The following is a 14,792-nucleotide window of genomic DNA, read 5'->3' as shown; positions in this document are numbered from 1 at the left end:
CTCTAGTGTTCTTGCCTGGAGAATCCCAGGGACGGAGGATCCTGGAGGGCTGCTGTCTATGGGGACGTACAGAGTCGGACATGACTGAAGTGACTTAGCAGCAGCAGCAGCATGTTATTGAATGAATACCCTGGATAAATATATACCTGGAATGATTGCCATGAAAAATGTTAAGAATTAAGTCACCACTCATTGAAGGTTTTTATTTTCAAAATTCTGCAGTTTTCTGAATGGATCCTTATATTCTCAGAAAACGATCATCACTATAATTAGTTTTAATGGAACAACAAACATTATGAAAATCCTGACTGTCACACCGTTTATAAAGCAAACATGAAAGTGATGTGAGGTGTGTCAACATACAAAGAACAGATGGTGACTGAGTGCCAAAATTTGAACTGATCCTTTTCAGTTGATTATGCATAATTTAATATGTCAGTCAATGGAGGCCTTCAATAAAAGAAAATTGGTGAGAGGTAATTGGAAATGAATCTTTTAGATCCAGTATTAACAGTAAGTTTGACTACAGCACAGCATGCAAAAAATACTATGGAATGGCTCTTCTGTATTTTGACTTAGTGTTTGAAATCATGGATTTTTTTTTTCAAAGTAACCTAGAATTCAAAGAATATTAGTTTATTTTTATTCCTTTTGATGAAAGTCAGCTTTTTGAGGTCAAAGTATTTCCATAATAATCAATATATAGATGTAAATTTTAAATAGTCAAAAGTATAATTGAGGTTTTCAAAAAATTATAAAACTGGTATTGATAAAATATTAATAAATATGTTTGAAGTAAAACTTTGAAAATCTTTAGATATGGATAAGCATTTCTTTATGAATAATTGTTATGAAAATTAGTATTTTTTTTCAGGTAATGCAATCTAAAGGATTTTAAAGCTAAGTAAGTGAGATGTGGACATTATAGCAAACATTGTAGGTCTTTAAAAAGTACTTTAGATTCTTTTTAATTGAACTTTTCTGCTCTTTTATTGCTTTGCCATATTGGTAGATATTTGCTACATAGTTTTAATCTATTAACTAGATTAATTCTACTATAGTGTGATAAACTAGTGATATATGTTTATATCTGTGTAACTGTTTTTGAAGATTTTTGTGAATACTTTTTATATTATATAGGTTACAAGTATACAGCATTATAGCTCAAGCCCTGTATACAATATACGGTATACAAGTACTGTATACAAGCCCTGTATATAGTATAAAGTGCTCATCTGGTTTTGAAGATTTTGAACCAGGAAGAACAAAGATTGCAATTTGAACACTTCACTTAGCCATTAGGCAGTTATCCCATAATTACTTTAAAATGTTGAATTAAAATTTTAAAACTATAGAAAAAGGCTCTATTATCCCTGTTAGATGAAGCAATTAGCTAAAAGCAGCACAACACTGCACTGTGAGGAGTTTGTATGTATTCAGGTAAACCTAGAAAGAAGACACTATTGAAAGCAGGAAACACTTGAATCCATTCTATACTCTAGATCTCCTCTAAGTGTTTGTAACTGGTGGCCGAGAATGTGATAGCTCTTGTCATTGTGCAAGAGTATCTGGAAACCCTGGTGAGCGAAATGGCAACCCACTCCAATATTCTTGCCTGGGAAGTCCCATGGACTGAGGACCCGGCAGTCTATGGGGTCGCAAGAGTCAGGCATGACTTAGCGGCCAAAAACACCAACCTGGAAACCTCACTGAACATACTGCTGCTGCTGCTAAGTCGCTTCAGTCGTGTCCAACTCTGTGCGACCCCATAGACGGCAGCCCACCAGGCTCCCCCGTCCCTGGGATTCTCCAGGCAAGAATACTGGAGTGGGTTGCCATTTCCTTCTCCAATGCATGAAAGTGGAAAGTGAAAGTGAAGTTGCTTAGTCGTGTCCAACTCTTAGAGACCCCATGGACTGCAGCCCACCAGGCTCCTTCATCCATGGGATTTTCCAGGCAAGAGTACTTGTGTGGGGTGCCATTGCCTTCTCCGTTACTGAACATGAAAGGGTTGTAAATAACAAATGCAAAATAATGATAAATTTCCTTTACTTTCACCTGTGCATATTGTATCTTGACTGTCATCTTTCCAGTGTCTACTATGCTAATTAAAGGATATATCTTCAATTAGTTCAAATGACATATAAATAATCAGCATCCTCCTCACCCACAAAGCCATACAGATACTAAATATAAAAATGATCAACAATATTGAAGAGTATGAGTTCACATGGACAACCTGTAGAAGTGGGAGATATTGAAATCTTAGGAATTCAGTGCAAAATATTGTTAGAACAATATGAAATTCAGATGCAGACACTGCACCTGGAATATTAAGATTTTACCCTTATTTCAACTAAAATATATTGTTTCATATTTATTGTAAACCATTGCATTAAAAGATTCAAAAGTGATGAAGTTAAATCAGAGATTGAAAAGCAAAAGACAAAGGTATGGGACTTTTACCATCTTATGTATTTTTCCACTTATCTGTAGCTTCAGAGCTGCTCTTAGAAAATAGAGCAAATGCTTGCTAAGCAGAGAGAAAGGCTGAGGACAGCAGAGTCAGCCTGCCTTCCTCCTCTTTCCTGTTTTCATTTTTTCCAACTTTGTCATTAAGCCAGAAGAAAAGCCAAAACAGAAGGCTCAGTGTGGGTTGTGCTTTGGAAATTTTGATGACAAACCTATAAAAGTACATGTTCTTGTGAATTTTCAGAAAAATTAATCCTCTTTTATAGTCATCAAAGGGCAGCACAGATGCTTAAATTGACAACATTGAGTCTTCTAGTGCGTATTTGAAATCATGGACAATCAACATTTAAAAAACATCTTAATCTCTTTGGAGTAGCATAGTACATATTTTCTTATATAGAATTAAGCATATCATATGATAGAAAATAATTTACTAGTGATATATACTTGGTTTTATATATGTGCTGAATAATTCAAACATTGAAGAAACCATATAATTTAGAAAATTGCATAAATGTACTTTAAGCAATTTTAGTTTATTGGTTCACACATATATGGTTCACTATTTTACTTTCTCTACTCAGATAGCTATTACAATCTCAGGAAAATTCACTTGTGAATTTCAAGTAAAAATATTTATGATAGTTTACTTTTGTAGATGTATAACTTGGTTATGACAATTTTGTTACAACTGTGCTAACAGTATCTCTGTATGGAACCCTAGCTCCAGGAGGTTGAAAAGTGTTATAAGTAAGCTCTATATTTTCAGTAATTTTTCTGCTCTCCAATATTAAGGAGAAAGTATTTAACAATAATCATTATTTGACTGTAATTATTTCTACTGAGTAATAAGCAACAAACAATAGTACCTGGGACTATTTTCTCTATGAGATTGCTTCTCTTCAGTGAGAATAAAATCTATATAATCCTTTTTATATCAAAAAGTATTTAGATCATACTTGCCTTGGTTATATATATTTCTCAAACTAAAAGTGCCTGATCAAAGTAAGTTTCCTATTGCAAACACTAAAGTCACATAAAATCTATTGATTTTTTTTTTCCCCTTCAGTTCAGTTCAGTCGCTCAGTCATGTCCGACTCTTTGCGACCCCATGAACTGCAGTACGCTAGGCCTCCCTGTCCATCTCCAATTCCCGGAGTTCATTCAAACTCACCTCCATCGAGTCAGTGATGCCATCCAGTCATCTCATCCTCTGTTGTCCCCTTCTCCTCCTGCCCCCAATCCCTCCCAGCATCAGAGTCTTTTCCAATGAGTCAGCTCTTTGCATGAGGTGGCCAAAGTACTGGAGTTTCAGCTTCAGCATCATTCCCTCCAAAGAAATCCCAGGGCTGATCTCCTTTAGAATGGACTGGTTGGATCTCCTTTCAGTCCAAGGGACTCTCAAGAGTCTTCTCCAACACCACAGTTCAAAAGCATCAATTCTTTGGTGCTCAGCCTTCTTCACAGTCCAACTCTCACATCCATACATGACCACAGGAAAAACCACAGCCTTGACTAGAGGGACCTTTGTTGGCAAAGTAATGTCTCTGCTTTTGAATATGCTATCTAGGTTGGTCATAACAGGGACAGCTATTTAGTATTTGGCATTGGAGAAGGAAATGGCAACCCACTCCAGTGTTCTTGCCTGGAGAATCCCAGGGACGGGGGAGCCTGGTGGGCTTCTGTCTATGGGGTTACACAGAGTTGGACACGACTGAAGTGACTTAGTAGCAGCAGCATTGCAGTTCCATGGCTGCCTTGTCTGCTCTTTTTGTAGGGCACACCCATAAGGTTTTATGTCTTAACCAGTGGTCACATTTTGTGTGTGACATAATATTCCAGAGTCCATAAAATCTTCAGAAATTTATTCTTTAAATCACAGCATTCTTGGACAATTGCTACCAGTCCATCTTTTAAGAAGATACTAAAACTATTGCCATTTTTCATAGGGGAAAACTGAGGCTTTGAAATCAAATGATTTTCAGGCGATACACAACTCGCAAGCTGTTGACCTAGAATTGAATCAAATTTCTAAACTCCATCTTTGTTCATTATATTCAAATATTGTTCTGTCACATCATATCTCATTACGACTGTTTTGTTTGTTAGAAAATTAGAGAATTAAATAAGGAAAACCTAATAGAAAATAGAGTTTTTACTTGAGAAAGTGATGACAAGATATTTGATATGATAATATGCTTTTTGAGCTGAGGAGTATTTTGAGATCATAAGACCCAATTTCTCTGATTAAGAAAGAGAAACATAGAATGAGAGCATGACTTTCTCATAATCACACAATACACATATATTAGAACTGGTAAATAATTAGAACTGATATCAGCTGACCTCTACAGCCATGGAATAAAGAGATACTATTCTCTTCTTAGATGTATAGTCACTCAGTATTTTACCTTCTCTATTAAAGTGTTGGCAACTTTTGTGGTGAAAAGGCCATAAGTACTGCTTTGAATCTGGCTTCTAATACAATTTGTGAAGATATTTAATAAAAGTGAAAGGGTACAAGAGGATAAGAATCAAGAGTGAGACAATATGTGTAGATGATCAAAGGGCTTCCCTGGTGGCTCAGAGGTAAAAGAATGTGCCTGCAGTGCGGAGACACAGGAGACAGGGTTCGATTCCTGGGTCAGGAAGATGCCCTGGAGGAGGGCATGGCAACCCACTCCAGTATTCTTGCCTGGAGATTCCCATGGACCAAGGAGCCTGGGTGGCGATAGTCCATGGGATCGCAAAGAATCAGACGTGATTTAAGTGACTTGAGGATACACATAGGCAGAGAATCAAAGACCAACTTCTTCCATGTAATTTTATGGAAGCTTGACCTGTTTGTTGACTAAAGCAGTGTGTAATATAGAATATGGTCACACTGCTTAATGGTCCACAGATTTATTTATAAGTACTTTTCATTGTGACTGGTTTCTTTGTTGGAAACTGATAGTAGAGCTGACTTTTGTTTCCTAATGAAGCCCTTTCTGTATCTTTCATATGCAGATGAGTACGTTAAAATGGATTCCCCGTATTTTCCAAAGTAAGAATTGGACATGACAGATGATTAAATGAAAAATAAAGTCTTTCGAATGTGAGAAAAGAATTTAGGACAGACACTAATAAATTTTATCAGCAGAAATGCATTATTTAATAACATAGACAAAAGGATAAATCAGATGAAAAATAAAAGAATACACGAGAGGACATGCTTAGGTAGTGCATCAATTCTAGACTAAGCTTACATATTCTGTGTTTTCACTCAGAAGAAATAAAGAACCTTCTCAGAATGATATGGGTGTGTGCTCAGTCACTGAGTTGTGTTCAACTCTTTGAGACTCTTTGGACTGTAGCCCACCAGGCTCCTCTGCCCATGGGATTATCCAGGTAAAGAATACTGGAGTGGGTTGCCATTTCCTCCTCCAGGGAATCTTCCCAACCCAGGGACTGAACCTGTGTCTCTTATGTCTTCCACATCGCAGGCAAATTCTTTACCACTGAGTCATCAGGGAAGTTCAAGAACAGTGAAGGTCAGTGTAAGTCTCCTACACCATTCTTCAGGTTCTCTCTTCCTCTTACATAAACTGGAGTAGTAACAAGGTGTAAAAACCAGGAGGCTGCATGTTGGCATGTTGAAGCTTTCTGGAGTCATTGATTTACTTCATGAATCAGAATAGCTCTTAAATATTGCGATATCCTTGAATAGATCTATAGAAGCTGGAAACAGAATTCTCTGGTGTTAAATGGATAAGAACAGGGTTCTTTGTTTATCAGATGCTAACATGGTGAACTTAGCCAAACCTTTTAACTGCCTAACAAAAGTTTATGAAAATCAATAAGAAGCTCTTCTAGACATGGACAAATAGTGTCTTTCAGAGGGAGTTTGCCTCATGGTTGAATGTAGAAGGAAACTCAACACTGCATAGGTTTATGGGTGCCCTATCTGGTACTAGATTATACCTCCTGGGTAGGACAAAGCAGAAACTGAGTTTTGTTGAAATAACTCCACTCTGAAAAGAGTAATAAAATTCTGAATCCAATTCCCAATACCCTGAAGGAGCTGATCTGAAACTGATCCCTGTATCTTCCAAAGAAAATTAAAACCACTGCCTAGATTAAGAAGGATACCCAGAAGATCTACAGTTAATTATTTAAGTCAGGATTCTACATAAACATTCCAAGGAAAAAAATAGTTTGTAAAATGCCTCAAATAAGACTTTTATGGGCAAATATGTATGGGAGATCCTTCATTGTATCATAGAAATTTGGAAAGCACATTAGCACATTAAAGACTCTTAGAAGTTCTGAATTTAATAAAGTTGTTTAACTTTGCTGAATATAACAGGGTTTCTTTTTTTCCCCTAAATTTATTAGTTCATTAAATGTTTTGTCCCTTTAATCTTAGCTAGTTTCTGGCATTTTCAGAACTTTTAGGAAGAAAATAATATAGAGAAATCCCAAAGTGATGCAGCTGTAATCACAGCTGGGACACTGCATTGTGGAAAAGGAAGTATATCAAGAAGAACAGGGGACTCCCTGGTGGGCCAGTGGTTAGAATCTGACACTGTCACTGCCTTGGGACCAGGTTTGATCCCTGTCAGGGAATTGAGATCCAAGCCGTGTGACATGGCCAAAAAAAAAAAAAAAAAAAGGCAAAACAGAAGCAGAATCTAGAACAGTAGAATCTTGTCATACCAATCACCAAATTGTGTGAGCCCAGCACAGAGAGCTGACCTAACTCTGGTACCAGTGACAACCTCAGTAGTCAATGTTTGATCTCATTATGGCCTACATACCAGTAATCTCCTTCAGACACAGCAAATGACATGAAATCTCTGGTCATTGCAAGACTTTGGTGGCTTTTAGAATTTAACTTTTATTTTGTTTTGTATAATGAGTATCTCACTTTGATTGTTTTGCCTTTTATTAAAACTTTCATTTGAAATATTGAGGTCAACTCACTTTTTAAGTAGGAAATAGTAATGAACCATTTTGAAAATTCACAGGTTAACTTTAATGGGGTTGCAAGAAAATAGCAAGATAAATTTCCTGAATATGGATGTTTACCAGCATGTGGATCCCTCAATCAAAGATTAAAATGTATATGCCAAAAAGGGAGAGAAACAGAGCAGTGAAAAATCTAATCATACATCCCTCTAGGTTTAATTGCTGATTGTATTTCCAAAAATATGATTCTTTCTAAGAAGACAAGCTACACCTGTCTAAGAAGACGATGCTACAGAGTTTTCTGAGTTATTTATAGACAATGAAATGCTTTCTCAAAAAGGAGAGGCATACAACATAGACAAGATACTTGGGAAAGCTCAGAGAGAAATGATGAGATAGTCTTTCTGCCAATAATAATGGTAAAGCAGTTATCATCATTAAAGATAATGGCTAAAATAGAAAAAGTTTACTTTCCCAGATGGCTCAGTGGTAAAGAATCTGCCTGCCAAGCAGGAGATGCAGGTTAATCCCTGGATTGGAAAGAACCCTGAAGAAGGAAATGGCAGCAGTCTCCAGTATTCTTGCCTGGGAAATCTCATGGACAGAGAAGCCTAGTGGCCTACAGCCCATGGGGCTGCAAAAGAGTCGGACACAACTTAGCAAATAAATAGCAACAGCAGCAGCATATTCCATTTAATCACCGAAATAGATAGCAAATAAAGTTTGAAATAAAATCGTAAAATATCAATAATGATTATCAGAAAGAAAACTTTGAGTAGTTTATCTTCTGAATTTTTGCATTCTCTTTTATCCCTCTTTTTAAGTATGTATTTATTATTTTATCAATCATATAAAGTAGAATAAAAGTTTTTTATTAAATTAAAGAAAAAAGACAACAGGACTGTAAAAATACAAAGTGCTTAAACAAGGTTAGACACCAATAAAGTCAGAACAGATGAATCTAGACAATTAATGTCATCATATTTTTTGTTTGTTTCATGGTATTTATCACTTGAGAATAAATGGTGAGATATCCAGCTATGCCTATTATCTTGACTATCTGCCTTCATTTACCTTCTCCTGCATAAGTCTGTATTTTCAGGTTACTGTACAAAGTGTTTTAAACTTAGTCCCTACTGATGACCGGGCCACCTGCTATGTTCTTGACTAGTTTGTAATGTTTTCAGTTCTTTTTAAACCTCCTTCAGCTGCCTATGTTGTTGCCAAATTCCTAAGACATTTCCTCAAGGATCACCGAGCAGTGATGGGCATTAGTAAATGCACAGCTTTAGGGATGCTTTAGGTTAGCATTCTGCCTTGAAGATATTCTAGGTCATATAATACCCTCCATCACAGCGGTCCCCAACTCTTTTGGCACCAGAGACTGATTTCATGGAAGACAATTTCCCCATGGCCTGGGGGTAGGGGAATGGTTACAGGATGATGTAAGGGCATTGCATTTATTGTGCATTTTATTTCTAATCTAATGCCACTGCAGAGTTGGGGAAGTATCGGTTCAAGGTCTTGGAGACTGGAGACCCCGGCTCTTATGAGGAAGATCCAATACCAATTAAGATGGGGAACTGAAAACTCTCAGCTAAAATTGATCATGGAAGTGTATTAGTTGAGCAAAATGCCAATCAAGTGATGTGCTCCGAGATGAAGTCTGAGAAGCTAATGAGGCAAGCGAGCTCATCTTTGGCACGCTAACAGACAGCATATTGTCCCATGGCTTCCAGTTCATATTTTCTACTTAAAATTAAATACTCAAACAATTCTTTGGTTGTGATCCACTGAGAGACCAGTGGCAAGGGAGCCACACTGATTACAATCCAGCTTTATGGGGCTAGTCTGCAAGACAGAGTGACTGACAGGAAGCCAAACCACATACCAACTGATGAGCTAAAGCAGGGTGATCACAAACAAGTCAGGCAGAGAAAACATCACAAGACCCCATTATTTGGCAAGTTGAAGCACTGTGAAACATTGCTGATGGCTGAGAAGTGACAGCAGGGAAGGAGAAACAAACTAAAAAAAAAAAACAAAAAAAAAAACCTAGAAAAGCACGAATGCTACTGAATAGGCATAGCTCGATTTGTGCAAAAATGTCATGTAGTCCTTGAGGCAGAGGCAAAACTCTGCACAGTGACAGGTCTTGTAGGCAGCGGTCATAGCTGGAGACTAACAAACAGTTCCTAAATATTCTCCACAGCTTGCAGTGCAAGTAAGAAGTTTGTGTTCAACCAAGCTTACGGGAAAACATTGACATCGAGTCTTTTGAAAGATAGCTCTCCAATGGTATTATTATCTTTTGCTGAGTCTCAAAGTTTAGCAATGAATTACGGAGTAATCACTTAAATTGTAAATTATAGTTTGCTTAGTATAATCACTAAATTGTAATTATGCACAATTAGTGAGATTTAGTGCCGTTAATTGTTGAAATATGTAAATAGCATTCATTCTTTCCTTTGTCCAGGTGTACTGCCATGAGATTTCCAAACGTAAAATGTCATCGTTGTATAATTGTTGAAAGTGAAATGAAAATAAGGAGAAGAGAACCTTTCCCATGCCTGTGGTGACATCACTTCTCTGTTTTGCCCTTGCTGAGATCCACACGCAGATTCAGACAACACATCTCTGTCCCTGAAAACATTTTAATTGCTTTCCCCAAGTAGCTGCAATGACCAGGAGGACACCCTTGATTCACTGACACATTTAGGAAGCAGAAAAGGCAGGGCTAACTACATAGCTAGAGCTCGAGCAAGGGAAAAGGAGGATGTTAGAAAAATTTTAAGATTTGGTGCTTGGGCAAATGTTTAGATGGTGAATCCACACATAGATACAGGGCAACTGTAATCTACTATTTCAAACCCAGAGTAACAATAGCTTCTACCTTTCCAACACCAGCCTGCTGCTGCTTTGAATTGCATTTCAAAACAATCTTTGATAGAATGCTGTAAGAAGTATAACAGCTACAGGATGCTACAATGTGTTACATAAAAATCTCTTTCAACAGTCTGAAATTATTATGAAAACACAAGTTATACACATTTAAGCACTTTATATAGGGTATCTCAAAGACTTCATGTGTTAATGTGTATTATGTATTGCCAAGGAATGAATATATGGGATGCAACATCTTGACATGTCCAAAACTTATTTGGTTGCATATCTCCTCTATGGCATTTTTTTACAAACTAAAATTTCAGTGAAATAGGCTTCAATCAATCACTTTCTGTTTTATAATTTAGAATTTGCATTAATCTGAATGGGCTTCCCTGATAGCTCAGTTGGTAAAGAATCCACCTGCAATTCAGCAGACCCCAGTTCAATTCCTGGGTCAGGAAGATCCACTAGAGAAGGGACAGACTACCCACTCCAGTAATGTTGGGCTTCTCTTATGGCTCACATGGTAAAGAATCCATCCCCTGGAGAAGGGAATGGCTATCCACTCCAGTATTCTGGCCTGGAGAATTGCATGGATTGTATAGTTCATGGGGTCATAAAAAATCACACACTACTGAGCGACTTTCACTTTCACTTTGATCTGAATATGTATGTGTCTCTTTTTCTAGACTATGTTTTCTTTTAGGAGATGAGTGGGATATTGCCTATCTCTCTATTGCTGGGATATAACACAATTCTTCCCCATAGTGGGAACTCAATAAATGTTAATTAAATGATGATAATTGCATTAGGGTAATTATAAAGCTATGCCAGGTGGCCCAATGGTAAAGAATCCATCTGCCAAGGCAGGAGATGCAGGAGATGTGAGTTCCTTCCCTGGGTTGGGAAGATCCCCTGGAGTAGAAAATGTCAACTCACTCCAGTATTCTTGCCTGGAAAGTTCCATGGACAAAAGAGTGGGGCAGGCATGACTGAGCATGCACACATAATTCTAAAGTGACTAGCAAATACGGAATAGATACAATGCTGATTTTTGTGAATCTCTGTTAATTGGGCATAATATGATAAACCTTGAGAACAACAGCAACATAGAGACAATTAGTAGAAAGTTATATATCTCCTAAAATCCTTGACTATTGTGCTTTCCTCTACATACGCCACTTAAGGAAAGGTATCTAGATTTGCTGTCTCTAAATAAGGTTGTCCATACATTGTCAAAAGACACATGCTGTCCTCTATAAGATTGCTAAATAAACCACACACTATCTGGTGTGGTAGATGTCTATGGGGTCGCAAAGAGCTGGACACGACTATGCGGCTGAACTGAACTAAACTGAGATACCCATAGAGTGACCTCAAAGGAGACAAATCCTTGTGTATTCCCCTCCTTTTGAATTTGGGACAAACCTGTGAGCTGTTTCTCCCCAGTAGACTATAGTGATGGTGATGAGCTTTCATTATGTAACACAATAGGAACTTTGACCTAAAGAAGTTACAGGATGATAAATAACTATTTTGTAACATTCTAAATGTGTGATAATTTACTACATACCATGGACAATTGATACACCTATTTAAATTTAATTTTCAGAAAAAGTGAATTAAAAATGCAAGTATGCCCACATTATATTGGGTGGATACTTATACTAAAATAAGCATCTGTTTCTTCTCTGAAATTTGAATTTACTACGTTTGCTCTATTTTTTTAAAATATTTATTGCTAATTCTGACAACCATACTCCTGGAAAATTCTTCTCACAAATTTTACCTGTTCCCTCAGCCTCTCCATGGTCACTATTACTTTCCATAAAAAAAAAGTTTAGTCTGAAAAGCATAAGTCTCACAAAAATGATTCTAAGAGGAAAATTGCAGCCCCCAGATAAGGAATGCTTAAATTTTATAGTGTAGAAAGCCTATTTTTGCTTAATAACTTCTGTCATAGCCTCACCAACACATATAAATAATTCAGAGAATGTTGTCACCTTTAAACACACACATATAGGCACATGCATTGACGACCCATAAAATATGTTCCTGAAGCCACATGCCATTTAATTGCTTAATTTTAATCTGTTTGTAAAATATTTTATTGAACTTTCATTGTAATCAAAACCAAAACAATAAAAGTATTTTTTTTAATGTTTGCAAGAATCTAGTTGTAATCAATACCAGATTTTTTTGTACAATCATAACTCCTCTAAACATGGTATCTGCTATTTTAAATCTTTAAAAGTTGTGAGAATTTTCCCATAATGAGGCTATTATGTTTGAATTTAGATGGTCTTTAAATAATATAGTATTTTAAATGAAAAGAGTGTAGGTTTTGATGTAAGCGAAATTCTGGTTTTAATCTCGTTCAATCACCCGTTAACTCTGCCTCTGGGAAAGATATTTCTGAGATCTCAAATTTCTCATCTGATGTGTACCTGGTAGAGTTAAAGTTACACATAATGAAAATTAAAATTTAATAATAAACATCTTAAATATATTGATGTATTTGTTACCTCAACCACATTTTACAAATGAGGAAAATGAGTCTCCATATTATTAATTAATTTGCTCCAAATCATACAATAAATGTGTCCACATCAGTGTTCAAACCCAGGTTTACAATTCAATCTCATATTCTACAACTTTTGCTAAATAAATTTACATATATTCACTTCAAGAATGTATATCAATTTTCTTTCTGTAGAACTTATTATTAGAAAGAAAAAAAACAAAATACAAAAAACAAATAGAGCAAAGAATAGTAGCCATGAAAAATATCCATGATCACATACTCTATGTCAAAAGCTTTCACCTATATCACCTATTCTTACTTTCACAAAGTGCTGTGAGTCAAATAGGAGAGATATTAATAGCCCTACTTCAAGAAGAAATTGAAACTTGGAAAGCTTACAGCACTTGTGAGTTCAACTGGTTCTTGAACCTACAGCTTCGTACAAGTTCTTTTATCTGCTTTATTTCATCTCAGTTATATATGCTTAAAGCATCTCAACTGAGGGACCCTTATCATTTTAATTTTCCTTTCTTTGTGTGAGGCAACCCGAGAGGAAGAAAGTGAAAAGATAATTACATACACATCAATTCTGGTCCGTAAATTTTACTGACGAATAAGAATTCAAGGGCAGAGTAGATAGGGCTGGTTTTCCTTCTCTACAGCCTTACCCCAAATAACACAGCAACTATCATTTTTCCTCTTCTGCATTCAAGTGTTGAGAGGGGAAGGAACTTCAAGAAACAAAGTAGCTTATCTCCTGTACTTCACTAGGGAATGGGTTCTGATCTGGGTTTGTTTTGTTCATTCCTTCTTGATAGCATGACTAAGAGATCTTAGATATCCACTGTTACAGAGGAAGTGAAAAGGGAGCCAGGGAAGGATTTTCATTTTATGAACATCAAGTCATCAGCTCAATGTGAAGGTGTGTGTCTAGAGAAGCAGTATCTATTTTGTTTTCAGGTATGTGAGAGTATTATACATATTCTCACTCATAAGGATCCCTATTTATATCCCACTTTTACTGTTTTCAAAAAGTATGATAAAATTAGTTTTCTCTTTCAGGCAGAGTTCGCTTATTTTCCAGATCAGACTAGAGTTCACATCTGTTTTGAGGATTGGATCACTTCTTCCTTAATAAAGGTTTATTGAAAAGCTCTAATCTATTTGGGTAGCTGACTCTTTGATGTGTAAATTGTTCCTCAGTTACTCAGACTGCAAAGAGGTTTGCTTTAAGGAGTGTAACCTTTCCATTCACACACAGTAATGAATGCGAATGGACTCCCATTTAAATGTCATTGTCACCTGGATATTCTCATGAGATAGGCAGAGGTAGCTCACAATAAGTGAAACCACTGCAGCCAATAAATAACTCTAATCCCATGTTACTCTGGAAAGTGAGTTTTTGCTTTGTTTTGTTTTTATGCTTTGAGTTTTTTTTTTAATGTATTATATCCCTAGTCATACACATTTGAAAAAAGTGAAGTTATATATTTCAAACGTCATAAAGTTCGTTTAAAATGCACAACAAAACTTCTCCCCAGATTATTATTGTGATTAATTTAAATGGAGAGATGCTTTATTTAAATCCTGATTAATTAAATACAAAGATGTGTCTTGATTTTGAACCTGCCCAGAAATAATTAGAAAGATATTTTAAAATGTTTGTGTGCATGCATGCTCAGTTGCTTCAGTCGTGTCCAACTCTTTGCAACCGTATAAACTGTAGCCCACCAGCCTCCTCTGTCCATGGGATTCTCCAGGCAAGAATATGAAAGTACTCTGCAGTCCCCTCCTCCAGGGGGTCTTTCCCACTCTGGATGGAACCCACCCATGTCTCTTATGTCTCCTGCATTGCCAAGCGGGTGTTTCATCACTAGCGCCGCCACCTGTGAAGGCTTTTAAAATGTTTATCCCAGCTGAATATAAGAATATGAACAATTTTTTTTTTTATCATAAGGCA

General features: G+C 36.6%; 1 long non-coding RNA gene across 2 annotated transcripts in view; it reads left to right on the top strand.

The window, feature by feature from the left end:
* The window catches only part of LOC123328971, a 340,123-nt gene that overhangs the window by 223,434 nt on the left and 101,897 nt on the right, over positions 1–14,792 (top strand). Inside the window, exon 3 of one of the 2 annotated variants that reach the window (XR_006544014.1) lies at positions 9,899–9,922. The exons of the other annotated variant lie outside the window; for it this stretch is intronic. This is a non-coding gene — a long non-coding RNA (uncharacterized LOC123328971). Of the gene's footprint in view, positions 1–9,898; positions 9,923–14,792 lie in introns of those variants that run through there. 2 annotated transcript variants of the gene reach the window in all.

This window comes from Bubalus bubalis, chromosome 13, assembly GCF_019923935.1.
Source record: "Bubalus bubalis isolate 160015118507 breed Murrah chromosome 13, NDDB_SH_1, whole genome shotgun sequence".
In the NCBI taxonomy this organism is placed as follows: Eukaryota; Metazoa; Chordata; class Mammalia; order Artiodactyla; family Bovidae; genus Bubalus; species Bubalus bubalis.
This window is presented reverse-complemented; position numbering and strand designations above follow the sequence as displayed.